This window comes from Poromitra crassiceps, assembly GCF_964638095.1.
Source record: "Poromitra crassiceps genome assembly, chromosome: 5".
Taxonomy (NCBI): Eukaryota; Metazoa; Chordata; class Actinopteri; order Beryciformes; family Melamphaidae; genus Poromitra; species Poromitra crassiceps.
Window position 1 is genome coordinate 5,787,572 of NC_139642.1, and position 19,460 is coordinate 5,807,031.

Consider the following 19,460-nt stretch of genomic DNA (forward strand, 5'->3'; position numbering starts at 1 on the left):
CCTGGACCACCTGTCAAAGACAACACACACAGAGCATACTGAACTCCACAGGCCAGAATCTAAAGTCACCTGGACCACCTGTCAAAGACAACACACACGTTACACAGGGCATACTGAACTCCACAGGCCCGAGTCTAAAGTCACCTGGACCACCTGTCAAAGACAACACACACGTTACACAGAGCATACTGAACTCCACAGGCCCGAGTCTAAAGTCACCTGGACCACCTGTCAAAGACAACACACACGTTACACAGAGCATACTGAACTACACAGGCCCGAGTCTAAAGTCACCTGGACCACCTGTCAAAGACAACACACACGTTACACAGAGCATACTGAACTACACAGACCCGAGTCTAAAGTCACCTGGACCACCTGTCAAAGACAACACACACGTTACACAGGGCATACTGAACTCCACAGGCCCGAGTCTAAAGTCACCTGGACCACCTGTCAAAGACAACACACACGTTACACAGAGCATACTGAACTACACAGGCCCGAGTCTAAAGTCACCTGGACCACCTGTCAAAGACAACACACACAGAGCATACTGAACTCCACATGCCTGAGTCTAAAGTCACCTGGACCACCTGTCAAAGACAACACACACAGAGCATACTGAACTCCACAGGCCTGAGTCCAGAGTCACCTGGACCACCTGTCAAAGACAACACACACAGAGCATACTGAACTCCACAGGCCTGAGTCTAAAGTCACCTGGACCACCTGTCAAAGACAACACACACGTTACACAGAGCATACTGAACTCCACAGGCCTGAGTCCAGAGTCACCTGGACCACCTGCCAAAGAAAACACACACAGAGCATTCTGAACTCCACAGGCCTGAGTCCAGAGTCACCTGGACCACCTGTCAAAGACAACACACACAGAGCATACTGAACTACACATGCCTGAGTCCAGAGTCACCTGGACCACCTGTCAAAGACAACACACACGTTACACAGAGCATACTGAACTCCACAGGCCCGAGTCTAAAGTCACCTGGACCACCTGCCAAAGACAACACACACGTTACACAGAGCATACTGAACTCCACAGGCCCGAGTCTAAAGTCACCTGGACCACCTGTCAAAGACAACACACACGTTACACAGGGCATACTGAACTCCACAGGCCCGAGTCTAAAGTCACCTGGACCACCTGTCAAAGACAACACACACGTTACACAGAGCATACTGAACTCCACAGGCCCGAGTCTAAAGTCACCTGGACCACCTGTCAAAGACAACACACACGTTACACAGGGCATACTGAACTCCACAGGCCCGAGTCTAAAGTCACCTGGACCACCTATCAAAGACAACACACACGTTACACAGAGCATACTGAACTACACAGGCCCGAGTCTAAAGTCACCTGGACCACCTGTCAAAGACAACACACACACGTTACACAGAGCATACTGAACTACACAGACCCGAGTCTAAAGTCACCTGGACCACCTGTCAAAGACAACACACACGTTACACAGGGCATACTGAACTCCACAGGCCCGAGTCTAAAGTCACCTGGACCACCTGTCAAAGACAACACACACGTTACACAAAGCATACTGAACTACACAGGCCTGAGTCTAAAGTCACGTGGACCACCTGTCAAAGACAACACACACAGAGCATACTGAACTCCACAGGCCTGAGTCTAAAGTCACCTGGACCACCTGTCAAAGACAACACACACAGAGCATACTGAACTCCACATGCCTGAGTCTAAAGTCACCTGGACCACCTGTCAAAGACAACACACACAGAGCATACTGAACTCCACAGGCCTGAGTCTAAAGTCACCTGGACCACCTGTCAAAGACAACACACACAGAGCATACTGAACTCCACAGGCCTGAGTCCAGAGTCACCTGGACCACCTGTCAAAGACAACACACACAGAGCATACTGAACTCCACAGGCCTGAGTCTAAAGTCACCTGGACCACCTGTCAAAGACAACACACGTTACACAGAGCATACTGAACTCCACAGGCCTGAGTCCAGAGTCACCTGGACCACCTGCCAAAGAAAACACACACAGAGCATTCTGAACTCCACAGGCCTGAGTCCAGAGTCACCTGGACCACCTGTCAAAGACAACACACACAGAGCATACTGAACTACACATGCCTGAGTCCAGAGTCACCTGGACCACCTGTCAAAGACAACACACACGTTACACAGAGCATACTGAACTCCACAGGCCCGAGTCTAAAGTCACCTGGACCACCTGCCAAAGACAACACACACGTTACACAGAGCATACTGAACTCCACAGGCCCGAGTCTAAAGTCACCTGGACCACCTGTCAAAGACAACACACACGTTACACAGGGCATACTGAACTCCACAGGCCCGAGTCTAAAGTCACCTGGACCACCTGTCAAAGACAACACACACGTTACACAGAGCATACTGAACTCCACAGGCCTGAGTCTAAAGTCACCTGGACCACCTGTCAAAGACAACACACACGTTACACAGGGCATACTGAACTCCACAGGCCTGAGTCTAAAGTCACCTGGACCACCTGTCAAAGACAACACACACGTTACACAGAGCATACTGAACTACACAGGCCCGAGTCTAAAGTCACCTGGACCACCTGTCAAAGACAACACACACGTTACACAGAGCATACTGAACTACACAGACCCGAGTCTAAAGTCACCTGGACCACCTGTCAAAGACAACACACACGTTACACAGGGCATACTGAACTCCACAGGCCCGAGTCTAAAGTCACCTGGACCACCTGTCAAAGACAACACACACGTTACACAGAGCATACTGAACTACACAGGCCCGAGTCTAAAGTCACCTGGACCACCTGTCAAAGACAACACACACAGAGCATACTGAACTCCACAGGCCTGAGTCTAAAGTCACCTGGACCACCTGTCAAAGACAACACACACAGAGCATACTGAACTCCACATGCCTGAGTCTAAAGTCACCTGGACCACCTGTCAAAGACAACACACACAGAGCATACTGAACTCCACAGGCCTGAGTCAAAAGTCACCTGGACCACCTGTCAAAGACAACACACACAGAGCATACTGAACTCCACAGGCCTGAGTCCAGAGTCACCTGGACCACCTGTCAAAGACAACACACACAGAGCATACTGAACTCCACAGGCCTGAGTCTAAAGTCACCTGGACCACCTGTCAAAGACAACACACACGTTACACAGAGCATACTGAACTCCACAGGCCTGAGTCCAGAGTCACCTGGACCACCTGCCAAAGAAAACACACACACAGAGCATTCTGAACTCCACAGGCCTGAGTCCAGAGTGACCTGGACCACCTGTCAAAGACAACACACACACAGAGCATACTGAACTACACATGCCTGAGTCCAGAGTCACCTGGACCACCTGTCAAAGACAACACACACGTTACACAGAGCATACTGAACTCCACAGGCCCGAGTCTAAAGTCACCTGGACCACCTGCCAAAGACAACACACACGTTACACAGAGCATACTGAACTCCACAGGCCCGAGTCTAAAGTCACCTGGACCACCTGTCAAAGACAACACACACGTTACACAGGGCATACTGAACTCCACAGGCCCGAGTCTAAAGTCACCTGGACCACCTGTCAAAGACAACACACACGTTACACAGAGCATACTGAACTCCACAGGCCCGAGTCTAAAGTCACCTGGACCACCTGTCAAAGACAACACACACGTTACACAGAGCATACTGAACTCCACAGGCCCGAGTCTAAAGTCACCTGGACCACCTGTCAAAGACAACACACACGTTACACAGAGCATACTGAACTCCACAGGCCCGAGTCTAAAGTCACCTGGACCACCTGTCAAAGACAACACACACGTTACACAGGGCATACTGAACTCCACAGGCCCGAGTCTAAAGTCACCTGGACCACCTGTCAAAGACAACACACACGTTACACAGAGCATACTGAACTACACAGGCCCGAGTCCAGAGTCACCTGGACCACCTGCCAAAGACAACACACACGTTACACAGAGCATACTGAACTACACAGGCCCGAGTCTAAAGTCACCTGTACCACCTGTCAAAGACAACACACACGTTACACAGAGCATACTGAACTACACAGGCCCGAGTCTAAAGTCACCTGGACCACCTGCCAAAGACAACACACACGTTACACAGAGCATACTGAACTACACAGGCCCGAGTCTAAAGTCACCTGGACCACCTGTCAAAGACAACACACACGTTACACAGAGCATACTGAACTACACAGACCCGAGTCTAAAGTCACCTGGACCACCTGCCAAAGACAACACACACGTTACACAGAGCATACTGAACTACACAGGCCCGAGTCTAAAGTCACCTGGACCACCTGCCAAAGACAACACACATGTTACACAGAGCATACTGAACTACACAGGCCTGAGTCCACAGTCACCTGGACTCTGTGTTGTAGTACTTGTAGTCCAGGACTCAGACCCAAAGTCCAATTTTCAGGAGTCGTGATTCGACTTGCACTTGAGGCACTGATGACTCAAGCATTCATGCATTTGGACTCGGACGTTGGAGACAAGGACTCGCCGGTCGGACTTGTTAACTGATAAAGACCGTTTTTTGTCAATTAAGCATTGATGGGAGTGAGCGCTGATCGCCTCGTGTCGTGATGTCGCCACTGAGGACTCAAGAGGATATAAACGTGGCACCTTGACGTCGACGGCGAAGCTCTCTCCCTGGTTGCGTGCGTCCGGCTCGGTGAAGCTCTCCGTGGCCTCGGTGGCCTGGTCCACCCCCAGGAACCAGTAGTTACAGGCGTAGATGTTCATGACAGACCACAGGTCTGTGACGCCGGGCCGCGCCTCCTGGCTCTGTTCGCTCTGAGGCTTGGCCGTCATGGCCGCCGTTATCGTCATCACTGTGTTCAAGATGACCGGAGAGATCTGCAGCAGAGGAGTTCACAGGAGTTCACCTCAAAGGTTCTGCCACACAGCAGCTTTCTCTCATCCTGCTCTCTGGGTGAAGGTTGTTCATCTTTCCTAAGGAGTTGATGGTCTCAATCACTAGTTTCAAGTCTTCTTCAATACAGCATGATGTTCATTTAGAATTGTTGTGTACATTGTAAATATTCTTATATGCATTGGTACAGCACAAGTTAGTATCAAAGCATTGGGTTATTGGGGTAATATTGGAATGTATTATTAGGAATAAGTATTGATAGGGATATGTGGGTTGATTTATGATATTGTGTGTGTATGGGTAAGTTTGTATACGTATGTGTATATATATACATATATATGTATGTATGTATTTGTATACATGAGCGGGTGTGGAGGAGCGTGGGAGTTGGTATATGCATGTATATGGATGTATACATTTGTTTATGAATGATTTGGGGGCAGGACTCGATAAGCCTACAGTAGGCTTCTTCCGGCCCCTTTTCAAACAGTTCGCCTTTTCTTTATGTTGGAGTTTACGTATTTTCCTTTTGCTGAAGTCTATTGGACTGTTATGTTTACTGGTTTTTTTCATTTTATGTATCGTTTTAACGGTTTGAAATAAATCGTTTCAATCAATCAATCAATCAATCAATTTAGTAAATTATGGTCCCTAGAAGATAAAGCGGACAACACTTTTGGGCGTGATTGACAGGTCGCCTGTCCAGTGATCGCACAGCTGGCCGATCACTTGTCCAAATTCACATCACCTCTGTCTCCAAATAACCAAGATGGCGACGGTGAAAATGCTAACCTCCAGACTTCCAAACACAAGTCTAAAAACCAATAGGTGATGATGTCACGGTAGCTTTTTATACAGTCTATGTTTAATTTACATGTTACTACAAACTATAACAAACACCAGGAGTTTACCCATATCCAACGTTGTTTTTACTCCTGGCCTTTGTTTCATTATCAGTTATTTTAAATGACTACCGGCCACTTTTGGAGGAAATACATCTATCCATCTATCTATCTATACATACTATCATACATATAAATAAGATCAATTTCAGCTGAAAGTACCTTGACGAAGACTTCCTCCACTGTCACAAAGCCGGTCAGTGGTTGGTTGGGCTGGCTTTTGGTTTCCAAAGCGACTGAGCAAGGCCTCAACACCTATTGGCAAAGAATGACATTTCTATCAGTCATATACTATTGGATTTGCAAAGTAACAAAACTCTTTGACTGCATAATAAAGTAAAGCAGGAATGACGTATTGTTGTAGGCCAACCCAGAAGTTAGCATTGTGCTGGTTCCCTCGTCTGGAAGCCAATGGCATTTTTCTATAGGGATTTTTGGTTAGGTGCCTGAAATAAGATCTGTGGTTAACTCATTCACCGCCAAAGACGTCTTTGACGTGTTATCAGGAATAGCCATCCACGCCAAAGACGTGTTTGACGTGTTTTTGTTTTTATTAGTGCAGCGCGTAGTTCAAACACTTCCCCAGCCTGTGACATGTTATCAGGTCCCTAGCCACAAAGACAAGCCGACAGCACGTTATCAAACACATACCGCAGCTGTTGTTTTGAAATGAGCAGGAGGAAAAACAGAGAAACGCGCTTCCTTGTGAAGTTGTGCAGAGAGGAGAAACGCCATTGAAACGCCCCTCGGCGCGCTCCACGAGCTGATCGGCTTGTTGCAGGGCAGCGGACATCGATCGTTCGCGGTAGTCAAACCCGTGACCAACATGATCGATCCTGGTCCCTCGACCCCGTTCCTGTGTCCCAGCCCGAAAGAGACGAGACGGAGTCACAACTGTGTGAGTTGGAGGAGAACAGCAGCCTCGCCACAGAAATGGCTTTCACACAGAGTGAAGCAGCACGGCCACTTTCCTGTCGAGGGCGAGGAAGACTGGACTGACTCCAATGCGACAGGACCCGGATGATCTCGCGGTAAGGAGTGTGTGTGTGTGTGTGTGTGTGTGTGTGTGTGTGTGTGTGTGTGTGTGTGTGTGTGTGTGTGTGTGTGTGTGAGAGAGAGACTACACTGATCTCTGCATTCTATTCTATGATCACACTCACTCACACTGAGTAAACTGTATTGTTGAATGTAAAAAAGGCACTTCATGTATATATATATATATATTATTTTTTTTCATTTGTGTCATAACGAATAATATTTACATGTCTGATGTCAATACAGTTCAAAATAAAAGAATTGAGAGCGAGTTCTGCCTGAGATTGTGTGATTTACAAAAAATGCCATTTTCTGCAATTTATCTTCTCAGAGAGACCTTTTTGGTGAAAACAGGGTGTATATAAATGGCTATAAGTAGAGTACAGAACATGCTAAAAGCTCACTTTTTTTCCCCTGGTGAACCCAGAGACGTACATCTTCATTTTGAGGTATTGCAAATCACTTTGGTGCTAATAGATAATTTACTGTGGGTCTTGAAAGATGACCAACAATTATGAAAATCTTTGGCCTGTGCTAAATATTGGCAGTCCTAAACTGGCCATGAATGAGTTAACAAACGTTTATGAAACTGAGACCTTTGTGTTCAACACGATAACCTTCACAAATTATCACCACTTTTATGATTTTTGAAGCGTAAATCTGATGGCCAAAACCCACAGATTTTCAGAAAACACTTAAAAAGTCATAGTGTTAAATTGTGAAGATGATCTTGCTGAACACAAAGGTCTTTGTTTCATAAACTGTTGTTAAGCACAGACGTTATTTCAGTCATTTAACCAAAATCCCCATAGAAAAACACCATTGACTTCCAGACGGGTTTTAGGACTCATCCCTGCGGCTCCATAAAGACAGAGAAATAACTCCATGTCTCTGTGTGTGTGTGTGTGTGTGTGTGTGTGTGTGTGTGCCGGTACGTGAGCGTGTGTGTGTGTGTGTGTGTGTGTGTGTGTGCATATGTGTGTGTGTGTGTGTCTCTGTGTGTGTGTGTGCCGGTACGTGAGTGTGTGTGTGTGTGTGTGCGTGCATGTGTGTGGCGTGTGTGTCTCACGGTGGTGATGCCCTTGTGCTCTGGGCTGTGGAGGAAGGGGCAGGCCAGGAGGCGGAGCTCCCTGAGGTTGGCCATCATGCTGTGGGCTCCGCCCTCCTCCGTCAGGCTGACGTCACACTGGAAGGAGGCCACCAGCGAGGGGGCGTCGGCCCGCAGCAGGTCGGCCACGAACACCACCTCTGGGTCGACCACGACCGCCCGCAGCCGCGTCCGCTTCCACTGCTGCTCAGGGGCTGAACATTCAAAATCGGTGAGATGAAAAAGTGAATTGCGATGCTTTCCCCCCCAAACTGGCATTGATGTCTTACTGGCGTTGGAGGCGGAGCCTCCGCAGGGCGTTGGGTGTCTTACCGGCGTTGGAGGCGGAACCTCCGCGGGGCTCGGCCAGCTGTTTCAGAGGCGGGACATCAGAGCGGGACATCAGAGCGTGTTAATGTACTACTATATTATTATTATTATATATATATTATTATATTATGTTAATGTGGTCACTTACTAACTTATGAAAACCTGGCTCGTAAATATTACTGTCTAGGAATTGTTATTAGGGCCAATTTTCGACCTAGCTTACAATTAGCTATACGCCATCACCTAGTTCTTACCCTACGTGATGCATTCAACTTGATTATATGCCTCACTTGATTATGTGTTTGTGAGTTTAACCAATTCAGTTGTCTAGGGCCAAGGTTTGTATCTTTTTACTGGACTCTGTGTTGTTGTTTTATTTATTTTATTTTATTCGTTTATTTGGCAGGGACAAAAACATTAAACCCCATAGGCTACTTTCCATCTGGAGTCCCTGCGCAGGTGGATACAAAGGCCATTCAGAGTTAAAGGTTGTTTGCTGACGTATGTGGAGTGGACTGCATTAGCTAACGTTAGCTAATGTTAGCCTGTGTGGATCTTCTTCTTCGCTGGTGTATTTACTGTATTCTGTATTCACCTTTCTTTCCATCAAGCAATCAATAATTAAACTCCTACTCCACTAATAGTAATAATAATAGTACAAAAAAACAGAGTATAAAATCATTAAATTAGATATCAAATTAAATAAAAAAGTAATGGGTAACACTAAAGGGTACCTTATTTCAGAGTTAGTTGATGTTTAATAAGTATTAACTAACCTTTAATTAACAGCCTTGGTCATAAACTTGCTCTAACCTTAACCTCAGTGAGGCCATGCCTCAAACCAACCTCAATACCTTAGTTAACATGAACAGCATAAGTAATGATTACTAGACACATTGGTTAACTGTTAATTAAGGATTCGTTATCGCTATTTAAGCAGAGGTCTCACCTGGAGCTGACGCGGGTCATGGCAGTGCGCAGGTCGTCCAGCGTGCAGCCGCTCAGCACGGTGCTGAGCTCCATGCTGCCGTCGCTCAGCAGCTTCCCAGACGCCTGCAGCTTGTGGAGGGCCAACTCCCCCAGACGCAGGCTCTGCTGCCGCAGGCCCAGCCCAGGGGACTGCAGGGAGGGCAGGGGAGAGAGCAGGCCCAGCCCAGGAGACTGCAGGGAGGGCAGGGGAGAGAGCAGGCCCAGCCCAGGAGACTGCAGGGAGGGCAGGGGAGAGCGATGGTGAAGGGTCAGACATCATGGGACAGATTCATAGACGTATGAAAACATATGGACTGAGTCACTTGCAGGCTAAAGGTGAGAATGATCCCTCTGTTCTTACCAGAGCCAGAGACTCACCTGTTTGGGGGCGTGGCTGTACAACACCAGAGCCAGAGACTCACCTGTTTGGGGGCGTGGCTGTACAGCACCAGAGCCAGAGACTCAATGTTGAAGTTGAACTTGACAGTTTCCTGAGGCTCCTCCTCCTGATCGCTGATGTCACTCTGCTTCTCCGCGCCGCCTGAGGGCAACATCACACACAGTTTACAGCCAGATCTTCTCGCGCGTGCGCGCACACACACGTGCGTGTGTGTACCTGTGTGTGTGTGTGTGTGTACCTGTGTGTGTATATGTTGTGATGTGTAGGCTCTCTGCCTGTGTGGATGCAGCAGGGGCTGGGCTCTCAGCCTCTCCCAGGTTCTCCATCAGGATCCTCAGCAGAACCTTCAGGTCGTCCTGACTCAGCGCCACCTGGAGGCGCAGGAAGCACAGGAGGTACAGCTTTTAGCCTGCTTTCTCCCCACGACTTTCACTTTTAATCCAGAGGTTTAATCATGCTTCAGTCCATAGTTTTCCTCTTCAGGTAAAAATGTACGGAAGCCATGAGAGGCAATTGAGAACACAAATCTGGGAATCCATTTTCCAAGTCTGATCTAACTAATGTAGTTTAGGCAGCATTAAGTTCAATTGTCTTTTCTTTTTTCATCGGTGAAGTAGGGGGGGAAATGGCATAACTTGCTAACACAATGTATGTACCTTGGAAGAAGAAATTGATGCTTTCAGTCCTATGTAGAACATGGTCTAGTGGCGCACTCTTGTGGTCGAGAGGTATTACAGCGACATACATTTAGAAACATGCGCCTGACAAAAAAAAGGCAAATATCCCCCCGCTTGTTACATATATTATTTTATTTTATTATTATTTGAAGGAAGTTAGATTTTTTTTCTTTTCTTAATTGCCTGCCAGGGCTTCCATAAAAAAAACTTTGAATCATCCACTAGAGCTACAGGCTGTCAACAGACATACCAACTGATCCAGCTAAACTAACTAAACACCGTCAGAGTCAAGCTGTCACCGTACAGGAGGGTACAGATCGTACCTTCAACGGCTGCAATGTGGACCGTGTGCAAAAACAAGAGCACAGGAGTTAGTGACAGGCTGTAATTATGCAAACACCCAGAAGGTCCCTTCAGTGAGTGTAGAAATATATACATATTAATTCCAGGGCCGTGTGTGTGTGTGTTTGTGCGTGCGCGCGCGCGCGCGCGTGTGTGTGTGTGTGTGTGTGTGTGTGTGTGCGCGTGTGTGTTGTGCGCGTGTGCGCGTGTGTGTGTGTGTCCTCCGCATATCTCCCCATTTATCACGGGCTTTAAGGTTTAGCACAAACTGTAAAAATCTAACTCACCACTGTGTTCTCTACCAGAAAGTGGGCTGGCCATCCCTGACTCTACGTAGGCTGAGTCACTGGTATCTTTTTATTTATAAGGCGATATTAAAACAACTCCCAAATTATTTGTGTACATACATTGTCCAGCAGAGCAACAACAATTACTCTTTATGCTCACAAAACCTGTTTTTATTGAATGTGAAAAGGGCTCGTACAGAGTATGGTAAAAAGGCGTTTTAGTTCTCAGCACCGATGGCATGGAATGAGCTCCAGAAGGACCTGAAATTGCAGGAGCTGGTCTCATTAAATGTTTTTAAAACGATGGTTAAAGGTAGGGAGGCCAGTGAAAGTTGCAACTGTTTTTTTTCTTCATAGTTGAACTTGCTTTTATGAATGACTGAATGTATGTGTACCATGTAGTGTAGTAATGTTATGAGATGTTTGTTGTGGCGTCTGCAACTTGTATAATTGTATGCTGCTTTTCTTGGCCAGGTCCCTCTTGAAAAAGAGATTCTTAATCTCAATGAGGCTAACCTGGATAAATAAAGGTTAAATAAAAAAATAAAAAAATCTCTGCAATCATTCGTCCGATCGACTTCAAAACTTGGCGGGTGCGCTGCTGGGGACCGGATGGGGTGCAGTCCGGAATTGTGTGTAATTCGGGCATGCACATAGTCATAGGTAGTGGCTATCAGCCAAATTGTTCTCTTAAACATCGCTATCGGCGCAGAATTTTGCAATCGGTGCGTCCCCAAATTGAAATGTTATGTATTAACATTAACCATAACAACAAGTTAGGTAAAGCAATATTTTAGTGGGTTTGTGGAATGTATTGTGCAAGTCTAAATGTCCCAACGTGTTGTTTAAACGCTCTGAGCAATAACATCGTCTCGGTAGCGTCCATGCTGCTTCCACATTACGACTTAACAGCTCATGAACCCACTGAAGTCAGAAGCTTGAGGATTTCCCAACTCGGGAAATGGGACCATCTGAATCCAGCATTAAACCCTGTCTGTAAAGCAGATGTCCCTCACAGGACAATAACGATGTGAAGTGAACTGAAGGTTCCTCAGCCGGCTGTAGACCCGCTCGTACCTTCATGGGCTTCAGGTCTCCGTCAATCTCCACGACTGCCATCTTGTGGTACCAGGAGGCGGCCAGGTTCCTCTTGATGCTCAGCGTGAGGTTGAGTGGCTCCAGCAGCTCCGAGCTGGGCCCGCCTGACGCCACAGGGTCCATGCAGATCCTGCAGAACCACAAACCAACAAACCAGTGAGACAGTCTCTTGCTGAATCCAGAAGCTAGGGCTGGGCAATAGATGGATAGTATATGGATATGGTGATATCAGACTAGATATGGTGTTCGATTTTGGAGGTGTAGCTTCGAGAGACAGTCTCTAGTTTCCTGGCTGGGCGGGGTCCTTCGGGCCAACACTGTGTTTAACACGGAAAAATACCTCCACACTGTTCTTTGGTGAAATGTCCCTTTAATGAAAAATGCAATTTTTTCCACCGTGGTTTTTACAGAACCCAGAGCTCATCCCTGCAGAGCGACTGACCTGGAGAGTTTGAGCTGCGTCAGCTGGAGGTCCATGTTGTCGATGACAGCGGGCAGCGGGCAGCCATCCACGGGCAGCAGAGAGAAGCTATTCCCCAGCGTGATCAGACCCAGGTCCACCTCCAGCGCCTGGTGGGAGACGGAGGACTGAGGGATGAGGATGAGGGGGGCCTTCAGCCTGATGTCCATGGACAGACGGAAGCTCTTCTGGGCAAAGTCTCTGACGCTGGACGCTGCCTTCTCCGCCGCCTGGGCCGTCGCTGCACTCAGGGCCTCCTTCGCCGTCTGGAAGTTGTTGGTGAAGTTCTGAACGACAGGGCGCAAAAATAACAATGAGTTTATTTACAATAAACTACTACACCATATTGTGCGGTGGCCTGCAAAAACGCTTCACATGGTGAAAATTGATTTTCTTTTCTTTTTTATTTATTATTATTATTTTATTTCCATAAATTAGAAACTCTTCCCTATACAGTATATCACTTTTTGAATTACTGCTATAGCTCTCTCAGATCAAAGGTTATGAGTATTTTAATCTGTTATGTGTCTAAAAGTAAAACGTGGGAAAAATGGGTTTCAACATTCCACAAGAATTTTCTACAGTGGCATCCCACCAAAACCATAAACATACTTTCCCTTTTGTTTTATGAAAATAATTATTCACCGTGAGGTTCTATGGAAATGAAAGTAACCAAATCACTCAAAATCTCAAAATACCTGCATAGCGCGCCAGATGCCTAGTATATATATTTCCTCTAATATTAGCCGGGTCTCCAATAATGGCCGGGGGCATAATAACACATAAAGACCAGCCCCAAATACAGGAAAAAACTGCGATTGATCCAGGTAAACTCCTAGTGCCTGTTATAGAATGTAACTGTAGTTTGTAGTAACGTACAAGTGCCAAAAGATGGCGGCAGCTACATTTGAAGTACCATGGGGCCCATGCTGTCTCTGGAGCAAAGGCCTCATCTAAGCTAGTTTCAACTCCTTTTCAAGCTTTTACTCCTTCATTAATAATAATACTGAAGAGTGCCTTGTAACTTATTTAAAACAGAAATAATGTTTCATGTTTGTTAATTTGAGTATATATTTTAACTAAAACTGTCGGCTGTGTTTTTTATGTGTTTTTTATATGTGCATTGCTTTGCTGCTTGTTTTTTCGATTATTTTTTTGTAAAGCACCTTGAATTGCCTTTGTGTATGAAAGGTGCTATATAAATAAAATTTGACTTGACTTGACTTGACTTGACTTCATGCACCTTGGTTTAAAGTTAAATAACAACATCTTTGTATTCCCAAGTGTCACCGAGTGAATTGGAGTCCTCGTGATAATTTCTGAGTCTTACATATACGGCATTTAAAACGGAAGGTGAAGGTTTTTGTTAAGAGAACAAAACATGACTTCTTCATATCCGTTTGATTTAATTTGCAAAGTTTCGACTGTAATGCTTCTCTGTCTCTATCCTCACATTGTTAGAGACACTGGACAGGTGTGATGTGGTGCGAGGCTCACCAGCAGAGACATGAAGAACTTGTGCAGGTAAACCACCTGGATGCAGCCCACGTTCAGCTTCACCCGCCCGTCCGTCTTGCTCATGTCGGCATACCCGGCGCCCTCTGTGGCGCTGGCAGTCAAACTCATGGAGAAGCTGAACACCTCGTCGCCCACGATGGAGATGGCCTGCCAGACGCAAAGATGATGAACTGAGTCAAGAGGAAAGTGTTGAGTGAAGAGTAACAGACTGAGGAGTATTTTCAGAGCAGCTAAAGTGATGAATCTGTTACACCAGTGATTCCCAGAGTGTGGGCCGTGGAGGTACTGCAGGTGGGCCGTGGAGGTACTGCAGGTGGTCCACGGGGGGGCATACCTGCCAACACTCATGATTTTTTTCCCTTTCTCCCTTTGCTTTCAGATCCTGCCCTCTGGTATGCTGCCCCTATATTTAAAACTAACAGGGACATCACTGGTCCACACTAACTCAAATTAATAACTCATTAACTCAAATCAACTCTCAATAACTGTCAAACTAGATGAATGATGAATAGTTTGACAGTTATTGAGAGTTGATTTGAGTTAATGAGTTATTCATACATTATATGTTATATTATATGTTACATTATATTATACTATTCATACATAGTCCTTAGCTTGCTCCTTGCTATTCGTGTTGCTGTAAGTTAACTCCAGGGTTCATGACAGAGTATTGGGAATGGGTGGAGTTCAGATATTGGCAGAGTATATGGATGGAAAAATATCTTGAAGCTTGGTATTCTTAAAGAGCCCAACACCAAATAGGGCAGCTATTGTCTAGAGGACATCATGTGTATCCCGTCAGTTACAGGAAAGGACTCATTCAACCTGCCTGTTCTCTTTCTTCCTTGAAAGGAAAAGTCAACCCAAACAGTAAAAAAAATAGGCTTTATATATTAGTAAAACATACTCATGCACTAATTGTGTATCAAATTCAAGCTAAAGTTGTGATTTATGGACATTTGAGCTGGGTGCCAAAACAGTGATGACACTTTTCTTTGCATACGATCCAGAGATCCACTTATTCAGTGTGATGGTCTGCAGTCTGAGGGTCCAAGGCAAAATGCTCAGCAGATCAGCAGGTTGTCAGTCTTCTCCACTCCAGGGAGCACAGCAAACAAACGGAAACAGAAACAAGACATCTGAACCACAAATTCTTTCAGCCATACCTGTGGTGCTGCACTCATTCATTTAGGGTGTGTCTCGAACATCAAAAAGAGCTTTTTTAAGCTACAAACAAAAGGACAATCCAAGCACTCCAAATATAAAAATATAACCACCAGGAAGTAAATATTTAAGAAGCATTTATTGTAGGCTAGTGGCTGAATCATTAGAAATGCCAACATGTTTCGACCCAATTTTTTCGACCCTTAAATGTTCGTGGGTCAGGGTAGTATGCTATGCCTTCTGCATGTTCATCTCCAAGATTGGATTATGATGAAGAAGGGGGAGGGTCCATAGTGTAGTATTTTAAATTAAATCCAAGTTTTTTTTAAAGGTTTTGGTCTGAGTGAAATGTTATGTGGTCTCTCCTGTTTCTAAATATATCTGAACCGTTTGGGTTGACCAAGTAAAACTATTTGTATAAGCATTTTACGAAATGTCTATGAGAAAATAAATGGGGGATGAAAATCTCTGGTACAGTGCTGAAGCAGGAAGTGACGTTCACTTTGGCTCTCTAGCATCCAGTGTTGGGGGTAACTCATTACAAAAGTAACATATTACATGTAAGATATTAATTTGAGCAGTAACTCAGTAATATAACATTACTTATAGGATTTCAGTAATATTATACCAGTTACTTTGTCAAGTAACTCAAGTTACAAATTTAGTTAAAAATAAATAAATCAAAGCACATATTTAAAAAAGATACAATCATTTCCTAATCAAACTGTTTGTTTTTATGCAAATGACCACTATAGATGACAATAAAAAAGGAAAATAATAACATTTAGAATTTTGGATTGTTTACACTGACTTCAAGGCGGTTGAATTTATTTGTCGGGATGGTTCCGGGGCATCGTTGTCATTCTGCTGCTGCTGTTGTTTTGGTAAAAGTAATGCAAAAGTAGTGAAATATGTAACGAGTTACTCTACACAGACAGTAATATTGTAAAGTAACTTATTACTTTCAAATGAATTGTAAAGTAACTTATTACTTTCAAATGAAAGTAACTAGTAATATGTAGTATATTACATTTTGAAAGTAACTTTCCCAACACTGGTAGTATATTACATTTTGAAAGTAACTTGCCCAACACTCCTAGCATCACAGTGATGAAGAAAAATACACAGAAAACACAAGATGCTAAAGCTGGCCAGAGATATACCCACCCACTCATTTGATTCCATCTGCAACAGGATCCCAGGAGTCTAGTCTGTTTAAAGCACTTGACAGGCAGCCGATGGAGGCACAGCTGAAACCAAAGAGAGCTGCAATGAGTGAAAAGGCTCCAATCAGTTGTCATGGTGGTGCCATTTTTACCTTCCTCAACATGGTCATACTTATTTTTGCCACTAGAGGGAGGCAAGCGCTAACAAAGTCAGTCTCACAAAAAGGAACATGAAATAAAATCCAACAATTTGCTCCAGAATGGCATGCATTTGTAACAGTGCGTACACAGTAATTTTTAATTACATTAGTGTCAAGCTGCTCACTCAAAAGTTACATGAGAGCAGTGCAGAGACTTAGTTACTTACTTAGACTTAGCTGACAGTGCGATGTCATAGAGGAGGTCTACCCGAGCATGTGCATATGGTTTGTGCCGACACCTTGGACACAGGGGTGTCCAGTGTCCAATTTGTAAAGGCTATGCAGTCCAGTGAACAGTATTTATCTATTTAGATAGCTACTGAGAAGAACGTTCTCTATGTTATTGGAACAGTTATTGTCATAATTTGTATTATAGAGCTTTGTTTAAACTTTAAATGCTTAACTTCGTTTCTGTAGTGGAGAGAACAAGGGACTAGGTGCTAGTCAGGGGTTTTGTAACCAAGTTCACGCCGGTGTGCCGGCCAGGACACCACTTAAAGCCTCCGGCCGGGTATGAGTAAGAAACAGCTGAGAGAGGATGCTGTTTCAGTCCTTCTTTACTGGTATTTGCAAACAACATATACAGGTGGTGAGTCAGGGATATCTTTGAACAGTTGTGGTTTTCTATAAAGAAAAGAATAACAAAAAAATTAAATGAGTGATACCAAATATAAATAAATCCCATTAATATCCCCATCTGCATAAATACTATTACTCCCCTTATCATTACAGAACCAGAAATAAACGACATTGACTTATTAATAGGTTTCCAAAAACATATTAGCTACTGGTCCTTTTACTGGTGAGACCTTTATTCTGAAAATCCACACTTCCTGTTGCAGTTAACTATCCGAGCTTAACCTCGATATAAATGCAGGCATCAATAATAACCTCGGAAGGCTCGCTCCATCACAGAACATCACTCCACACAATACCAACAACAGGCAATAAAGAATAGCCTACAACATAAGAACATGCCCAGGACAATAATATTTACACTCCAACTTTGGGGCCTTTTCTACAGTTTCACTGTGTAAATGTATCATTTTTCAATGGCTTCTGTGTGCTCTAGGCTTGTGTAAAAAGGCTCTTTTACTTTGAAAAACGCCCACCGGAAATGCTTATTGTTGCTGCCTTTCCAGGCAATCAAAGCACGAGGGCGGGAGCGTTCGTCACTTCTAGGCGCTAAACTGGATTCATTCCCGCAGACAGACGCCCAGAGCGGAGCACAGGAGCGGATAAACGACACTACAGAAGCGTCTTTCAGTGTGCTGCTTGGGAGAGATAGTCGAGCGAGGCACTGCGAGGCACACCTCCGGCACAGGCACCGAGGTATGGGGAGAGAGCTGCAGCTGGGGGGTCGGGGGTTACTTTTCTATAACTTTGCACCATTTATTTCTCTAAAAAAGTAATGTTATTTAATGTAGCTAATGTTGGATAGGTCATTGGTTTTCTAGCCGGTTTTCTAGCCGCTAGACTAATCAGTCATTCTTCCTTCAGAGTCTCGGATGCGCGGTGGGAAACTACGGAACCTTTTGGAGTACCATGGCCCCGTAGGGTTGGATAGCAACATTGTGTCTGAGGTAGGTACAGTTTTATTGTGATTGATAAGGTGTATTAGTCCATGGGCCAAGGCTGAAATTTTGACATATCGGTACCACCTGAGGTGACCGCACGATTTTGTTATTTTTGTCTTCCTACATGTCTCTAGTTTATATTTTGGTATGATAACCCTTCCGATTTGGTAGCTTAAGGATAGTTATCACTCTGTAAACAAACCTACCCCCATATAAATGACAAAACCCTGATTTCATCATATCTCCTGAACCACACGATAACACAGAAAATGTGATGTCTACCCCTATGTTTTCATGGGCAAGGATCACAATGACACCATATACAACATCATAAACTGTTCACATGAATAGTTAATGGTGAATTCAGTGGTGTTTTGGTGAATTCAGTGGTGTTTTGAGAAGGATACAATGCAATTAGTCCATGGGCCAATGGTGAAATCGGTACCACCTGAGGTGACCGCACGATTTTGTTATTTTTGTCTTCCTACATGTCTCTAGTTTATATTTTGGTATGATAACCCTGCCAATCTGGTAGCTTATTGATAATTATCACTCTGTAAAAACTATTCCCATATAAATGACAAAACCCTGATTTCTGTGTATTAGTCCAGATGATATGTGAAAATCATGTTAACTTTTTCATAAAAGCATGAAACTTGGTACGCATATAGTTTGGGGCCCCGTAAATCTTCAGAAATTAAGCCATCACAAAAATGCCTCGTGGTGGCCATTTTAATTCAGCCATAAGCAAATTATGTAGTTTGCATCATATGTCCTGAACCACACATGATAACACAGAAAAGGTGATGTCTATCCCTATGTTTTCATGGTCAATGATTACAATGATACCATATAGAACATCATAAACTGTTAAAGTAACTAATCAATGGTGAATTTAATGACGTGATAAGGAAATCATAGTTTCTGATAACTGATGCTATAACCTCAATTCCATGACCACTCTCTGGCTAAGATTTTTTGACGAGTAATTTGACTTCTATGGGCCTTTTGTTAAAATAGCCCCCAGGTCCCTCCCAAACATCCTGGGACTTTCTGCCAGATGGCCAAATCCAAGATGGCCACTGGTGCAATCTTGAAAAATTTACTTTTGAACCAGAACACCTAGAATAATGTATGAAGACACTTTTTGGTGTAAGCCAACCACAAAGAATCTGATTCTGACACCGGTTAATTTTGACCCAGAATTACAAGATGGCTGCCATCCAGTAGCATGAAAACGTAACTTGTGAATGGCAACATATATGTATGTGGTGTTTGGGGTTTACCATTTTT

At 44.6% G+C, this 19,460-nt stretch overlaps 1 pseudogene across 1 annotated transcript in view; it reads right to left on the bottom strand.

Moving 5' to 3' along the window:
- LOC310776271 (intermembrane lipid transfer protein VPS13C-like) overlaps window positions 1–16,554 on the bottom strand; it is a 107,554-nt pseudogene extending 91,000 nt beyond the window's left edge. The window contains exons 1-11 of the transcript in view: window positions 16,543–16,554; window positions 14,040–14,207; window positions 12,525–12,829; window positions 12,062–12,212; window positions 9,917–10,049; window positions 9,701–9,819; window positions 9,259–9,428; window positions 8,270–8,349; window positions 7,962–8,194; window positions 6,020–6,112; window positions 4,706–4,939 (exon numbers count right to left, since the gene is read on the bottom strand). The product of the transcript in view is annotated as an intermembrane lipid transfer protein VPS13C-like (transcript). The remainder of the gene's footprint in view (window positions 1–4,705; window positions 4,940–6,019; window positions 6,113–7,961; window positions 8,195–8,269; window positions 8,350–9,258; window positions 9,429–9,700; window positions 9,820–9,916; window positions 10,050–12,061; window positions 12,213–12,524; window positions 12,830–14,039; window positions 14,208–16,542) is intronic.
- Between the last annotated feature and the right edge of the window lie 2,906 nt (window positions 16,555–19,460).